This window comes from Rhinichthys klamathensis, unplaced genomic scaffold (assembly GCF_029890125.1).
Source record: "Rhinichthys klamathensis goyatoka isolate OS25496 unplaced genomic scaffold, OSU_Roscu_1.1 h1tg000647l_1, whole genome shotgun sequence".
Classification (NCBI taxonomy): domain Eukaryota; kingdom Metazoa; phylum Chordata; class Actinopteri; order Cypriniformes; family Leuciscidae; genus Rhinichthys; species Rhinichthys klamathensis.
In genome coordinates, this window is record NW_026607093.1 from 1741 (window position 1) to 17789 (window position 16049).

The 16049-nt window shown below is 39.6% G+C and overlaps 1 pseudogene; it reads left to right on the top strand.

Moving 5' to 3' along the window:
• Positions 1-1870: 1870 nt before the first annotated feature.
• Positions 1871-12394, top strand: LOC130076419 (cilia- and flagella- associated protein 210-like; annotated as a pseudogene).
• The last annotated feature ends 3655 nt before the right edge of the window (positions 12395-16049 follow it).

Genomic DNA, 16049 nt, shown 5'->3' on the forward strand with positions numbered 1-16049 from the left:
TGATCAAATAAAGAGTGATCGGACTCCGAGTCCATCAACACCTCCAGCACTTGATCAGCCGTATACCTCTGCATTTGTCTGTCTGATATTTTGAGCTACATTCTCACTACTCCACTTCTTCACGTTAGAGACGATCGCAGTCTGTTGCTTTGATCTTTGAGTTGCGTACTCTTTCAAAACATGCGCGTGGGTCTTCCTTACCGTATATACCACCTAAAACACGGATACCCGGAAAATTCCGTGTTTGGCGGGGAAGCGTTTTTTTATAAAACCCGGAAAATTCCGTGTTTGGCGGGGAAAGAGTTAAGAAATGTTCACATAATGTCAAATTTGATTTTTTTTTCATTCCTGGAAAAGAAAGTGATTTATTGTAATTAAACAATATAAATTAACATATTTTTACTCATCAAACAAAAAATATGCATAAAAATGCCTATTTTAATGGAGGAAAAAATTAGGACCCCTAATAACTAGTGATACCCCCCTTTGTTGAAATTAATTCAGTGAGGTAAAATGGTGGAATGGCTGATGTCAAAGTCCTTTGATATCTTTTTAAATCCTTTTCCACACTCATAAGCAGTGTGGGGGAAATATATGGGGGGTGTCCTAATTTATTCCTCCTCAAAAATTGCATTCTTTTAAAATTACAGTTCACAGAGAGTCTTAAAAAGGGCTTTCTTATTTTTAAATAGTTTATATAAATCACTGGGTCCTTCAGTATTGTTAAAATTGTTATTACATGTCCGTATGTTGAAAAATAGACAGGCTTTCATGGTGTCCTATTTTTTCACATGACTGTATGGTTGCCTTTATATAATTTAATAATGATAATTTATTATTATTATTATTATTTAATGATAGCTAACTGTAGCTGCTTCTCCATTTTTGTTAAATCACTGCTGAGCATGATGGGAGGAATTTGGTGGGAAAAAAAAGCTAAAATAATCTTGTTGTAGTCTTGTAAATAGTGTCACTACAAGATTCAGTGTATGTAAAATCTTTAGTCTGAGACTAAAAACACTGAACCCAAAATCTTTAGATGTGAGCTGATAATCTTATAAAGTCTTTTCTAAATCTTTTCAAAGTCTTTAGGTGTACAGAAAGCATTAGTCTCACTGACTGAGCAATAATACTTGCTTGAAAACCCCCAAATTTACCCTAAAACTATATATGCGTAAACATCATACTTTTTAATGACCTAATCACTTTTAAGGAAGAAAATAGGCCTTTTTATGAGTCTTTATTAAGAAATAAGAATAATTTATTTAAATTATAAATCATTATTACTATGATTATTAAAGACGTCTGTATATAGAACCTGTCAGACACTTTTATTGTTTTTATATAGCCTTATTTAGACTTCTCGCTGTCTAATTTTTTTTTTGTGTCTGTAAATGGACTGCATTTATATAGCGCTTTCACAGACCCAATGGCCACCAAAGCGCTTTACAATTTGCCTCACATTCACCCATTCACTCACTCATTCATACACCGACGGACGACGGCAGCCATGCAAGGCGCCATCCAGCTCGTCGGGAGCAGCTGGGGTTAGGTGTCTTGCTCATGGACACCTCGACACTTGGTCAGGTGGAACCGAGGATTGAACCACCAACCTTCCGGTTTGTAGACAACCAACATGAACCACTGAGCCACTGCCGCCCCGCCGTCTGTGCCCCTATTATAATACTAAGTTTGTTACAATTTGGTAATGTTAAATTGTAATTTGAATGTCATCTTGATGTGATATTTTAGTTTTTCTTCATTAAAAATAAATAAATAAAAGAATACCTGGGTCTCTGAGGGTTATAATATGAGACTTGATGTTTACAGTAACAAAGTACAACAAACTAATCTGATTTTGTCCTTACAGGGAAAACGATGGAAAAAACTGGAGGCGAAATCCATTCGAGAGGCGATGAAAGAGGAGGAGAAGAAACGTATCTACTTGGAAGAAGCAAGATAACAGGCCCAGAAAAGAAAGGAGGCTATTGAAAAAACTAAAACCCAGCAGTACCACCAGACTGACAGAGTCAAAGGCCTCCATGTGTGTGTCTTACGTTATTAGACCACAAGTCAAGTCAAGTCACCTTTATTTATATTACGCTTTTTACAATACAGATTGTATCAAAGCAGCTTCACAGTGATAACATGAAAATAATAATAAAAAATTGGATCATCGTCCACCTTAAGGCAGATCTATGATATTGTTGAATATTAAATGCAACTGTTTTTCTGTGGTGAAATGTTAGTAGAAACGATCCTCTTGTTGTTCTAGAGCGCTCTGAGGCTGGCGGAGGTCCTGAAGGAAAGAGAGGCTCAGATCGAGCTCAAGCGCATGAGGCAGAACGCCAGCAGAGCCGTGGACAGAGAGATCTTGGCCCGAATGGCTTGCAGAGAAGAGCAGGCGGTCCAGCAGGAGCGACAGAAAGCACTGCAGAGAAAACGAGACCAACTGGCCATTTCTGAGTGCTTGAAACTACAGTAAGGAGAAATTAAAGTGCATTTATGCTTCAGTGCATACACAGCTAACACAAATATGCTCTAAGGACTTTTTGATAACGTTCCAATTAAGATATAAATGTTATTTCTGAATGTTCCCTAAACGTTCAAAGTGTCAACAACATTTAAAATGTTTTTATTTATTTTTATTCTTCAAACACTGTGGGAATGTTACTTTTGAACAGTGTTGGGGAAAGTTACTTTTAAAAGTAATACATTACAATATTGTGTTACGTTAAAATTAACTAATTGTATTACTTAGTTAGTTTAATGGAAAGTAGTGTTATGTTAACCCTCTGGGGATCAGAGTGTTTTTGGGGCCCTTGGGATGTTTTGACATGCACTGACATTTGTGCTTTTTTCAGTTATTTATAAACATGTTAATGGCAAAGGTTTAAATTCACTCTATATAGCACAGACGGGACTACCATGATAAGTGAGCAACATGTATGTACATGTTTGTATTTTTAAGAGAATAATGTTTATGCGTGGTTATTGAAAAAAATAAAAATGAAAGTTGCTGAAATAAGACCACAAAACACATATTGATTATTTCTTCACAAGACTTTTGAAAATTGTATCACATAGTCTAGAATATTTGCTCCAAAACTATGTGAGAATCATCCTGACTACTCATTCAGATAAGTCAATAAAGTATTTTACATTTTTAATGACGTGTTTTGTTTGAGAAAGCTTTATGCGAGGAGGCATGATCTCTCATTAATATGTATGGCATTTCACACCTGAGAAAGACAAAGACCCTCCCATAATATGGCCCTATTAGGTGCTATCAGGCCATATCATTACAGGAGCCTTGCACAAAGAAGATTGAGGAGATTTAAAAAAGAATGGCTTTTAGATTGTTTGGATTTATATAAGGAAAATACAGGGTGCATACGTCTGGACACTTCTATCACACACCCTTCACCATATAGACATGTTTTTTTTTCAGTTCAAAGTTAGAGTTGGAAACATCTTGAAAAGAAAATTGTCTTTTTCCATAAATGTCTTAGTTTGATCATACATATTTCAAAGTTGAGGATTCATTATTATGATATAGCTTGAACAAACACTATAACATCTTAGTTGATTAGTTTATTGACAAAACATACTATATATTTAACAGTATGAGCAGAAACTCCTAACAAAAGCTTATTTGATGTCTATTTTAGAGTCTGTAACAGTACGTATCTGTGCGTTCATTCATTCATTCATTCATTCATTCATTCACACACACACACACACACACACACACACACACACACACACACACACACACACACACACACACACACACACACAAACATGATTTACATTTAAACAGTATGCTATTTTTCCGTTTACAGACACTAACGTTATTCTATATCGCGATTAGAACTAAGCACTTGCATAAAACACTTACTTCTCAGCTGAATCTGTTGCTCCTCGAAGTGAAAATAAACCAGCACTTGTTCTGTGGTAAATTGTCCCAGGATTGTTCCTCATATAGCCGCGCAAGACGACAGTAGATTAATCTGACTAAAAAATAATGTGTGTTTTCAGAGTTTATGGGCGTTAACGCGTCTCAATGTGTTGCTTCACATATTTGCGTTTGAATAGCGCGTGCTCTCCGTGGGCGTGTCACATTACCAGAGATAATCAGCTGAGAGAACGGTAATGAGACGGGCTGACACGTCTCTCTTTTTATATAGATGACATAAACGGAGAATATTAATTTTAGTTTTGAATCGGATCATTTAAAAGTACAAACTCAAATGATTTAAAAGATATATTGCTTATGGCTGGGTGAATAGTATTTGCTGGGTTTTTTTATGTTTTATTTCGATTGTATGTGGGCACATAAAAAAGTAGACATTTAACAGATTATTTTCTCATATTTCTTACAGTTTTTTCTGAATGCTTAAGCGCTAATCGTGATTATTGTAGCACAATTTCTAAAACTATGAATATGTATAGCAAAACCACTCACTGAGTTTGCAAAACTAAAAGCACAAACACTGCTTTGCACTCAGTTTGCAATTTTGTAACACCCACTTTGCAAAACTGTAGGCACAATTCACTGCACAACACTCTTTTTGCAGAACTTTAAACACAACTCACTGCATACACTCAATTACCAAATTTCCAACACACTCCTAGCAAAATTATACACATGTATGGCTATCATTAACACTATTTTACCAACTGTCTGGCACACTTTCACATGTGAAAACTGTTTTAGATAATTAGTTCACTTTGCAATCAGCCTAAGCACTATAAATAAGCCACAGGTAAGCTGTCTGTGTGGAGTACAATGGAAGGAGCAGTAAGAGTGAGAAGAGTGAGAATCAGAGGAGGCCGAGGGAGAGGACGTGGAGGTGAAGAAGTTGGAGGAAGAGGACGTGGAGGTGAAGAAGTTGGAGGAAGAGGACGTGGAGGTGAAGAAGTTGGAGGAAGAGGACGTGGAGGTGAAGAAGTTGGAGGAAGAGGACGTGGAGGTGAAGAAGTTGGTGGAAGAGGACGTGGAGTTGAAGAAGCGAGAAGGTTAGAGGAAGTTAGAGGAAGAGGACAAGGAGGAGCAAGAAGAGGACGAGGAGGCCGAGGGAGAGGACGTGGAGGTGAAGAAGTTGGAGGAAGAGGACGTGGAGGTGAAGAAGTTGGAGGAAGAGGACGTGGAGGTGAAGAAGTTGGAGGAAGAGGACGTGGAGGTGAAGAAGTTGGTGGAAGAGGACGTGGAGTTGAAGAAGCGAGAAGGTTAGAGGAAGTTAGAGGAAGAGGACAAGGAGGAGCAAGAAGAGGACGAGGAGGCCGAGGGAGAGGACGTGGAGGTGAAGAAGTTGGAGGAAGAGGACGTGGAGGTGAAGAAGTTGGAGGAAGAGGACGTGGAGGTGAAGAAGTTGGAGGAAGAGGACGTGGAGGTGAAGAAGTTGGTGGAAGAGGACGTGGAGTTGAAGAAGCGAGAAGGTTAGAGGAAGTTAGAGGAAGAGGACAAGGAGGAGCAAGAAGAGGACGAGGAGGCCGAGGGAGAGGACGTGGAGTTGAAGAAGCGAGAGGGTTAGAGGAAGTTAGAGGAAGAGGACAAGGAGGAGCAAGAAGAGGATGAGGAGGGGAAAGAGGAAGGGTAAGAAGAGTAAGAAATAGAATAACTGATGACATCAGAGGTACAATAGTGGACCATGTCATCAACCATGGGATGACCCTGAGGGAAGCTGGCCAACGGGTTCAGCCTAATTTGAGCCGCTACACTGTGGCAAGCATCATTAGGACATTTCGAAATGAGAATCGGTAAGTACTTTGTAGCACTGCCATACTCTAATGAGAAACACAACAGTACCATACATGCAAAAATACTGAAATTGTTACTTTACAGAATTGCTAGACGTCCAGATGTTGGGGGCAGAGGAAGAATGTTCACTCCAGAGCAAGAGACCCATATAGTGAACATGGTGATTGCCAATAATGCAATAAGACTGCGCGAAATACAGCAGCGCATAATTGATAATGACACCATCTTTCAAAATATACACAGTGTAAGCATTTCTGCACTAAGTCGTGTACTTGCGCGCCACAGAATAAGAATGAAGCAAATTTACCGAGTTCCTTTCGAGAGAAACACAGAACGTGTAAAGCAACTGCGATATGACTATGTGCAGGTAAGCTATAGTGTCATTGGTTCTGAATTTGGAAGTGCATACTGTAGTGCTGTGCATGGGCCTGATGTGTTGCATTTGTTTTGTCTTGTCCAGAGAGTGATGGAACTAGAAGCAGATGCCATGGGACATGAGCTACTTTTTGTAGATGAGGCCGGTTTTAACCTCAGTAAAACCAGGAGACGTGGCAGGAACATTATTGGACACCGTGCCATCATCATTGTCCCAGGACAACGTGGTGGTAACATAACCATGTGTGCACCTATAAGCCAAAATGGTGTTGTTCACCATCATGCAACCATAGGCCCATACAACACTGCACACATTATTGCATTCCTGGACACCTTACATGACATGCTCACTGTTCAGAGACCAGAGCATACCCGATATTTCATCATATGGGACAATGTTAGTTTCCATAGGGCTGCTTTGGTCCGCAACTGGTTTACAGACCACCCATTCTTCATGGCACTCAACCTCCCTCCATACTCTCCATTCTTAAATCCCATCGAGGAGTTCTTCTCTGCCTGGTGCTGGAAAGTGTACGACGGTCATCCTCATCAACAGGTAGCCCTTTTACAGGCAATGGAGGCGGCATGTGGAGATATTGACCAGGCATCATGTCAGGCCTGGATACGGCATTCAAGGAGATATTTTCCCCGGTGCCTAGGACTGGAGGATATCGCATGCGATGTGGACGAAATTTTGTGGCCGGACCCAGAAAGACGACATGATGTAGGCTGATTTTTTTTTTTATTTTTTTTTTTTTTTTTTTGAAATTACTATTTTGTGTTCTGACTTTGTCTTGGTTTGATGAGTGTGAATAAACACCAATACTTGAAGTTTGGATCCTTGTATGTTTACATGACACTACGACAAAAGTATGACCTCAAATTGACATCTGTACACAGAGAAAGCAAAAGCCAGATGTGTTTTGTATTCATACCATCAGTGTGTAGTTGGCACATTGTGTGCTTAGTAGATGATGGCTTGTGTTTACTGTTTGATACGAAAACACCATTTTTACGAAGGTGTGAAGAGTTAATCTAGCTGTGTTCGCTTTTGCAAGAGAACTACAATGTTTTGATAATTGGGTGAAAGGTTTTCTTATTTGTGTGTAGAGTTTTGCAAAAATAGCCAATAGTTACAAAAAATGTGCTTAAGCAATCAGAAAAAACTGTAACTCTATATGAACAGAAATGATGGTAGTACTTTAAGTCTATTTTTCTGCTATGTGAAAAAAACGAGCAAAACGCGCCGGCGGGTTTCTGGTCCCCAGAGGGTTAATGTTGTTACTTTTTCTGTAAAAAAAACCACTCCACGAATTATGTATAAGTTCTGTTTTGTGTTAATGATTTGAGAACATGATTAAAGACCAGATAACTTTGAACAAACATAATGTTACTAGAAGAACGTTTGTTCGTAACTTTGAGAGAACCGTATCTAAAGTTCTGAGAACATTCCCTGTTAGCTGGGAATCACCTTAATGTGTCAATGTGTCTGACGTTTCCTCCTTTATTAGGGTTAAGGAGCATGACATGAAGAAGGAGCAGGAGAGGAGAAGGGAGGCTGAAGAGATGAAGCAACTCCGAGATCTTCATCTGAGGGAACAGGCCATCATAGAGCGCCAGAATCGAGAAGTGAAGAGAAAAAGAATGAATGCTTTTCGTGTAAGCCGGTTGTTGGACAACATTCACACTTGTAAGGACTGGGCGAGGGTGAATCTGAATAACTAAGTACATCCTGCTAAAGACCCAAAAAGCCTGGAATGTAAATTTATACAGACACACACACACACACGCATCCCCCACAAGTGAAGCCCGCTCAGGACAGAGCGTGGTGTCCAGTTACGAGACATTTTTATGACTGACTTGGAATTTGATGCTCAAGAGAAAGAAACTTCTCTTTTTAAAAGACATTTAACCAGATATATTCAATGTGTTTTATATGTGTTTGTTGTCCGGGTTACATTGGAATAACTGTGACTTTATCATTATGCATTTTACATATAACTGTCGATCCCCAGAATTGTTGTGTCTCACTCTCTCTGGATTTAACTAAGAAGGAGAAATGAATTCTGCATTCATGGATATATTCTATTATATATCCCCTTGAGAATTTTATGAACAAATGTATCTAAGTTCCCTATTTCATGAGTTGCCTTTCTGTGGTTTGGTCTATGTTTCTCGACAACTCTAATGGGATAATGTTTCAAACTTTGCCCACTAAGGTTTAACCAAATCCATTTGTGGCAAGTTTGGTCTCGATAAACTCCAATCTTCGTTCCCCATTTGTTAATTGACATTACATTTTGCTAAACTTTGTGACACATTAGTATTATAAGAATTGTGAAGATTCTTCTCTTGAACACCCAATGAAACTAGAGATTTAAATGCCTGGTTATAACACAAAGGGTCATAAAATCTCCCTCCAAAGGGACAGCTCCTGATTGGACCCTCTTCCAAAAGAAGGCGGAAACGTCAGGTCTTCAAAAGGACAAACCGCAGGCTTAACTCCCTCTTCCTTCGCTTGTCCTCGTGTCATAATGTAACATCTCGCCTCCAGGCGAGCTCTTCGCCTTTCTTTAATTTGTTTCTAGTTTAGTTTGTGTTTTTCAGTTTTAGATTAGTCTCAGTGTTTACTTCCACGAAGTGAAAGGAACACCGCGTGACAAATCTCTTCAGCAAATCCAACTACAAGCCTTTAAAAACGAGCGCGCCTCGCTATGAAGGAGAAACACGCGCACGTGACCACGTGACGCGACGGACTGAGAGATGCACACGCGCTTCTTCACCAGCCATGCAAAGATGTAACGTTAACTCAAAGTTAGTCAAAGTTTTGTTTTCCGTAGTTGACTCAGTTCACTTCCACGAAGTGAAACGAATTTAGCCGAACTATTTCCCTTTGGTAATGTTACCCCAAAGACTTTGAACCTCCGTTCAACACGCGCGCCAAGCAACCCACGTGACGCTTCCTCACACACAAAGGACTCAGCTCACGCGGCCAGACAGGGCTGTACAGGAATGCCTCGACACAGAGAGACCATAACATAACTTGTGCAAGTATAATCTCTTTATAGAGCTTCTAAGAAGCTTTAAGATGATGTTTTGTGTTGTAATCAGAGAGGTGAATGTCTTAGGAGGAATTCTGCTAATGTTCTCTCTCTCTCCCCCTCCCTCTCTCTCTCCCTCTTACTCGCTCACGCCTGTAAGTTATCCATTGTCCAAACTTTACGCATTTCTCGTTCATTGATGTCTTATTATCGTGTTTTGTTTGTTTATTATGTTTGTAAATACATATATCCCCTGTAACCGTAGTAAATACATAAGTAGTCATGCCTCTATTAAATTAATTATATATTCATTTGATTGATGTACTGTCTCTTTGCTCAGCTTCAAGTCCCTTAAGTGCCAAAGATCTTGCTACAAGCTTACTAAAATTAAATATACCTTAAAGAGTATGTGTTTATAGGGCGGGAAACCCAATTCTTCTGGCCAGAGAATTGCGTTTCCTGAAATCCTATAAAGTACGATGATATTGTGGATCCCCACAAATATTATACTGACAATTGAGCTAATTCATTTTACCTATTTTGTGAAACGTGGTCCGTGTAATTAATTGCAATCAACTTGTGGTTAATTTCAAGGATTCACATGCATGCATGCAGGTAAAATGACAGATCCTCCCTTATCGGGAGATTTATTAACATGTAAGACTGATCTAATCCAAACATGCATGAATAATTATTAATTACCAATTATTAATTATGATATGCAAATTCCCCACGGATTAGATCCGCCCTTGAGTCCTTACACACTGTAAAAGCAGATCGAATCAGATGCGGTTTTGAAATCCCTTCTTCTGTCTTCCATCAGGACCATTTGACCAACAGAGAGCTGACAAAAGCAGCGGAGGCTCGGAGGCAAGAGGAAGAGGAGGAGAAGAGAAAGCAGATCGCCAGCCAGAGCGAAAAAGTGACGAGAATGAGGAGAGAAAAACAGGAGGAAACATTTAGGTATTGTACATTTAGGTATTGTACATAAGACAATGGAAATGCGTCCTGTGGTGGATATTAATCACACTCATTAGTGTCAGAAATTAACTTCTTTATTTTCAGGAGCATTTTTGCACATTTATGAGGGCTAACACGCATCAAAAACACAGCATGCTGATTAATTATGTTAAACACTTCCAACCCATACTAACATTTATATATTAAATGCTTAGACAACAGATAAAATAACTTTGGGCGCATTTTAGGCATTTTTGTTACTTTAAAACTGTGAATCTCTAGAGATCATGGGCTTCCAGTGATATTTTAGTATTATTTATAGTATACAGTATTTAGCAATGTTTTGAATGACCTTTTATTATTATTTTCAGAATTGTGTGCTTTTGTCATTTTTCCCCCTGTTTTTTAATTTTATTTCTTTTGAGTTTTATTTTATATTTACTTCAGTTTTAGTAATTTTAGTACTTCAACTTACAAAGTGAAATGTTATTTCAATTAGTTGCCAAGGCAACATTTCTAAGTTCAAGGTTAAAGTTTCTCATCTAATATTTGTATTTTTAGCTTCCTAACACTGTAAACCCTAACGCTCAAAATAATCCATTGTTTTGAGTAGGGCCAACTCACATTATACAAATTAGTTCCATCAAATTAATATACGATACTTACAATTTTATGAATATTTTAACATTTATTTTTTCTTTTGAGTTCACAAAACTGACACATTTTAAGTAAGTTGAATTGTTTCGTTGTTTTGAGTTCTATGAACTTGTTTCTTTTAATTTTGACAAACTTAAATTTAACTGAATCTGGGCTGGGATTTTTATTTCCCAGCATGCTTTGCAATGACACTCAAAAGGGAGAGTAAATGCTAAAATTAAGTGTCATATAATGGTTTTTGTGCCAGATTAATGTTAAGTGGGAGATTTAGTAGTGTTTAATGTTTTGTTATGCTAGTTTAGAAGAGTTTCTGTTATGTTGGGTTTTTTGGGGAGTTACCATCGGTGACGAGTTTGGTTTGAGAACAGTGTGTGTTAAATGTTTTAAGTTGATGTACTCATTCCGCAAGGGCTATGATATGCTGATACTATAGGTAGCACTTATTGAATTGGCTTGTTAAATCTAGCCAAGTTTCCACTACTAAAAATATTGAAGTTGAGATTACATGAGAGTTTTAAGTTGTGTATGAATTATCTTACTCAGATATTTCAAGTTAAAAGCAATTAAAATATATGATTACAAAACAAAAATCTGCAAGCTCTGCTTACTTACACATTCAATTTCTTAACTTAAACAATTTGATGTAACTGATTACCTCAAATTATTTGAGTTTTGCTAACTTAGTTATTCGGGTGTATTTAATCAACTAGAAACTGCTCTAAGTGTTTGTTTCAAATTCAAACGTGCTTGCAAACCAGTTCCAATCTTTAATTTGTCTGTGAAAGGTATTTTGGGAACATTGACATATCATTTGACATCCACATTCTTACAACTTGCTCATTCATGAATCACATCTAACTGGGAAGGTTATTGAATTAATGGAAGTTCACTGAGTGGGAAGCCTGGAGAAAGTATAATTCTTTCCACTGTCTCAGAACTGGGCTTGTATTTGTCTTTATTTTTGCCTTTTAGAGCGTCAAAGACATAGAGAGACTGTTATACAGAAGTTAGCCGTGCAGAAGCAGGAAAAAATCAGCAATGAGGAAGATATCATCGCAAAAGCAGTCGCTGAACGTGAGGCCAGACGGGCCCGAGTGCAGCGCGAGAAAGAAGAAAAACATGCAGCCATGTTGAAATCTATCTCTGCACACAGAGAATCCAGGGTAAATTACCTATTCCTAATGTTTTTATACATCGTTAGTCTCATAGCATAATAGCTATGAGGCTAACGACATGTAAACATTTTTAAATCTCCGCTCCACGTCATGCCTAACAACGTCCCTCAGCTGTTCCACTGTAAAACACGGCTTCGCGGGGCTTATTGCTTAATTTTACCACAGTGATGCTGGGTTTATGAGCATCACACGGTTTATATATAGAATTTGAAATGCATTTATTGAAATAAACATTTTTCTCAACTCTATATCAGAGGCAAGAGCTGGAACAGAAAGCTCTGAAGATGCTGAATGCAAAGAAGGAAGCAGATCAAATCTTCATGGAGAAGCAAAAACTTCAAGCTCAAAAAGCTAAAGAAGAAGGAAAAGCACTCCAATACACATACATACAACAAATGAAAGAAAGTGCGTTCAGCTTTTAAAAAAAAAATACTATTAAGCATCCACCCTAGACAACGCATCTGCGATAATATTGTCTATTCCCCGGACATGCACAATTTGGAGGTTAAAAGGTTGAAGCAATCAGCGCATTAACCTACGATTTGAATTGTATATGCGACTGAGGAATTTGAGTGGGTCATGGTCAGTATAGACCTTAACTGGATGTACCGTAGAACCTAAATACACTTTCGAAGTGTTGAATAGCCAGGACTAAAGCCAAAGTCTCTTGCTTGATAGTGGAGTACTTTCGCTGGGCAGAATTACATTTCTTAGAGAAGAAACTCACGGGATGGTTTACGTTGTCTACGCCTGATTGCAAAAGTACGGCACCGGCGCCTACGCTGCTGGCGTCCACAGCAAGCTGAAGGCGAGTGTAATAAGACTTTAGCCATGAAAATGTCACAAGTAACAGAAATAAGCGCAAATGTTAGAGCATGTCAGAACACCTCAGGGACCCAGAAAACCCCTCAGACCCCAGAGGGTTAAAATGTCAACAGCCTTAGATAGAACAGGTGTCGTCCAGAACGGTCGGAGAAAAGGCTCGAGAAAACAAGGTTTTTAAAGAATTCAAAATACTGCACAACAGGGGGGCGCTGCCGAGCATCAATGGAGTAGGACGTGAGTTTGTTAGCTCCTGCCGATTTCAGTTAATATTGTTATTTTTCTGCGCTTTTTCGTTACATATTTAGTATATTCTTACTCCGCAACATTTTTTACTAAAAAGTCTAACTCCGGACTGCATAAGATGGCTGGAAAGATTTCTAAAACTCGCAAAACTATTCAGACACAACTGCGGCCTGGTCTGCAAGTTGCGACCGCGTCTTCGAGTGGATCATCTGTTACCTCAGAGGTCGAGGGCTCCTCGACGGATGCCAACCTTGACATCGCTGCACTCAAGCTCGAGTTATTGGCCTCGGTGAGGAAAGATATTGCTGATATTTTTAAAAAGGAACTCCAGGATACTCTCGGGGATGCTTTGCCTACTATTAAGCTTGACCTGCAAGCGGTGAAGTCACAGCTGGCGAATGATAAAGCTGCTACCGATGCTACCATGTCTGAGCTAAAAGGTACGGTCGGAGAGATGGAGCACGCAATCACCGAGTGCTCAGATGACATCGCCGAGATGAAAACAACTATCGAGCGCCTCACAGCTAACATAGCCATGCTGGAAAATAAATGTGAAGACTTGGAGTCCAGATCACGGCGTAACAACATCAGGATAGTGGGAGTACCGGAGGGCCCTGACACCTGTACCACGGCTGCTGTGGCCGCCTTACTGAAGGAAGCGTTCAATCTGGAAAAGGAGCCGCTTTTGGACCGGTCCCACCGGACCCTCCAACCCAAACCCAAGCCTGGTGATCGTCCACGAGCCATTGTGTGCAGATTTCATTATTACAGTGACTGTGTTGACATTCTGCGCCGCGCGAGAGAGCTCCGGCAGATTTAAGTCAGAGACGCGACCGTCTCAGTTTTCCCTGACCACACTGTCAAGATAGCTCGGGCTCGGGCTGCATTCAACGAGGTCAGACGTCAACTTCGTGGCATTGACGGTGCTCGATATGGTCTGTTTCATCCAGCGCGTCTTCGCATCACATACAACGGTGTTGAGAAGGATTTCGTTTCTGCGGAGGAAGCCAGCGACTTTGTCAAAACTTTGGTTCCTGGGTGAGCTCCAACAGCGTTTCTGATCTATGTTCTAGTAGGCCTATTCCTTAGAGGTTGTGAATACACCAGTCTTAATTTGTTTAGTATTAGGTGGTTTTCTAGCTTGCTGCACTTACTAGATCTGATCAACATTACCTCATTTTATGCTTTCTGCATCTATTTGCACAGGACTGAGGGCCCACTGTTATTTGTATTTTCAGACTGATCTCATGAAATGGCGTATGTATGACACGCCAATTCGTATTTCCATTTTTGCCGTGCTATCAACACGCATAATCGCTTTTCAGCGTGTTTATCAACGCCTTTGACTTAACGTTATATTACTGTATTATGTACATATAAATATATGACCTACCCCAACCCCGTCCCTAAACCTACCCGTCACTGGGGTTAATACCATTTATGAGTCTTCTCCTACCATCCTAGGAAAAGAAATATCGCTCCACAGATGTAGAATATAGATTTTGCTTCGTTTCGCTCGGACATTTAACGGCGTACACATACACGCGGAATCACTCGGACGTTTAATGGCGTAGACATACACGCAAAAGATTTCGGCGTGGACATACACGCGGATAGCTCAAAATGCGTATAGATAACACGCCACTTGAATTGAAAGTGGCGTGTATGTTTACGCAAAGTCATGATGTCATGTTGGTATTTTCGCGTGCTTTACTGTATTCATGCGCATATGTTTAACGTTAAATAGTGTTGAGATCGGCGGGAGTTTTTTTCTCTTTTTTTCTTCTCTTACTTTTGTTTGGTTTGCATGGTCTCCGAGTTGTTCAACGGTGTTGTGGACAACTTTTGTTTACTGTGGGAAGCACTGCTGTCTCCTTTGTTCTGTGGTTATATGGGGACTTTGGGTGCATTTGTGTTTAGGGGTATGTTGGGAGGGGAGGGGGGCCCACCTCGGCTCTATATGATCATTTTCAAAAATAAATTCTTCTTTTTTTTTCAAATGGTTAATGGCAATATAGATCCCAGCATTGCTGGGTCAGGCACACCTCTCAGATTCATCAGTTGGAATATCAGAGGTATGGGTAATCCTGTTAAGAGATCTAAGGTTTTTGCACACTTGAAACGTTTAAACTCTGATTTACTTTTTTGCAGGAGACTCATCTTCGTGTTAAAGACCATGTTAGGTTAGATTGCCCTTGGGTAGGTCAAGTCTTTCACTCAAACTTTAATTCAAAAGCTAGGGGAGTCGCTATTCTAATTAACAAAAAAGTCCAGTTCTCATCCACTGACGTTATTGCTGATAGGAATGGCAGATACCTCATGGTTGCTGGTACCCTGATGCAACTCGCAACTTTGTGGCTAAGTGTGTCCCTAATTTCCCTTCTTTACCTCCAGTGCATCGGTGGGAAACCATGCTTTCATTTGTCCCTCATCACAGGGGAATCATTTCAAAGCTATATGACATTATCTTAGCTTTTAGCGACCATTCAAATGACAAACTTAAGGGTACATGGGAAAGGGAACTGGGAATACAAATACAGGAGGAGTCTTGGGAACAGGCCATAGAGAGGATACGTTCTACCACCTCTTGTGCTCGTCTTGGACTTATTCAATTCAAGGTTTTACATAGGGTACATTTCTCTAAGCTTAGACTATCTGAAATATATCCGGAAGTGGAAGACAAATGTGATAAATGCCATGGCTCCCCTTGTCATCTTAGCCACATGTTTTTTTTTTTTTGTCCTGATTTGGTAGATTTCTGGGTGTCTTATTTTAATATTATGTCCTCTGTTCTTGGGGTAAATCTCCAACCTTGTCCTCTGATTGCTATATTTGGGATTCCTGACCCCTCAATGGCACTTAACCGTACACAAAAGGACATCATAGCTTTCACATCCTTACTAGCAAGACGCTCCTTATTGCTACATTGGAAGTCTGCTAAATATCCTTCTATCTCCCGTTGGCTCAGAGACATCATGTATTTTTTTAAACTTGAGAAAATTAAATATA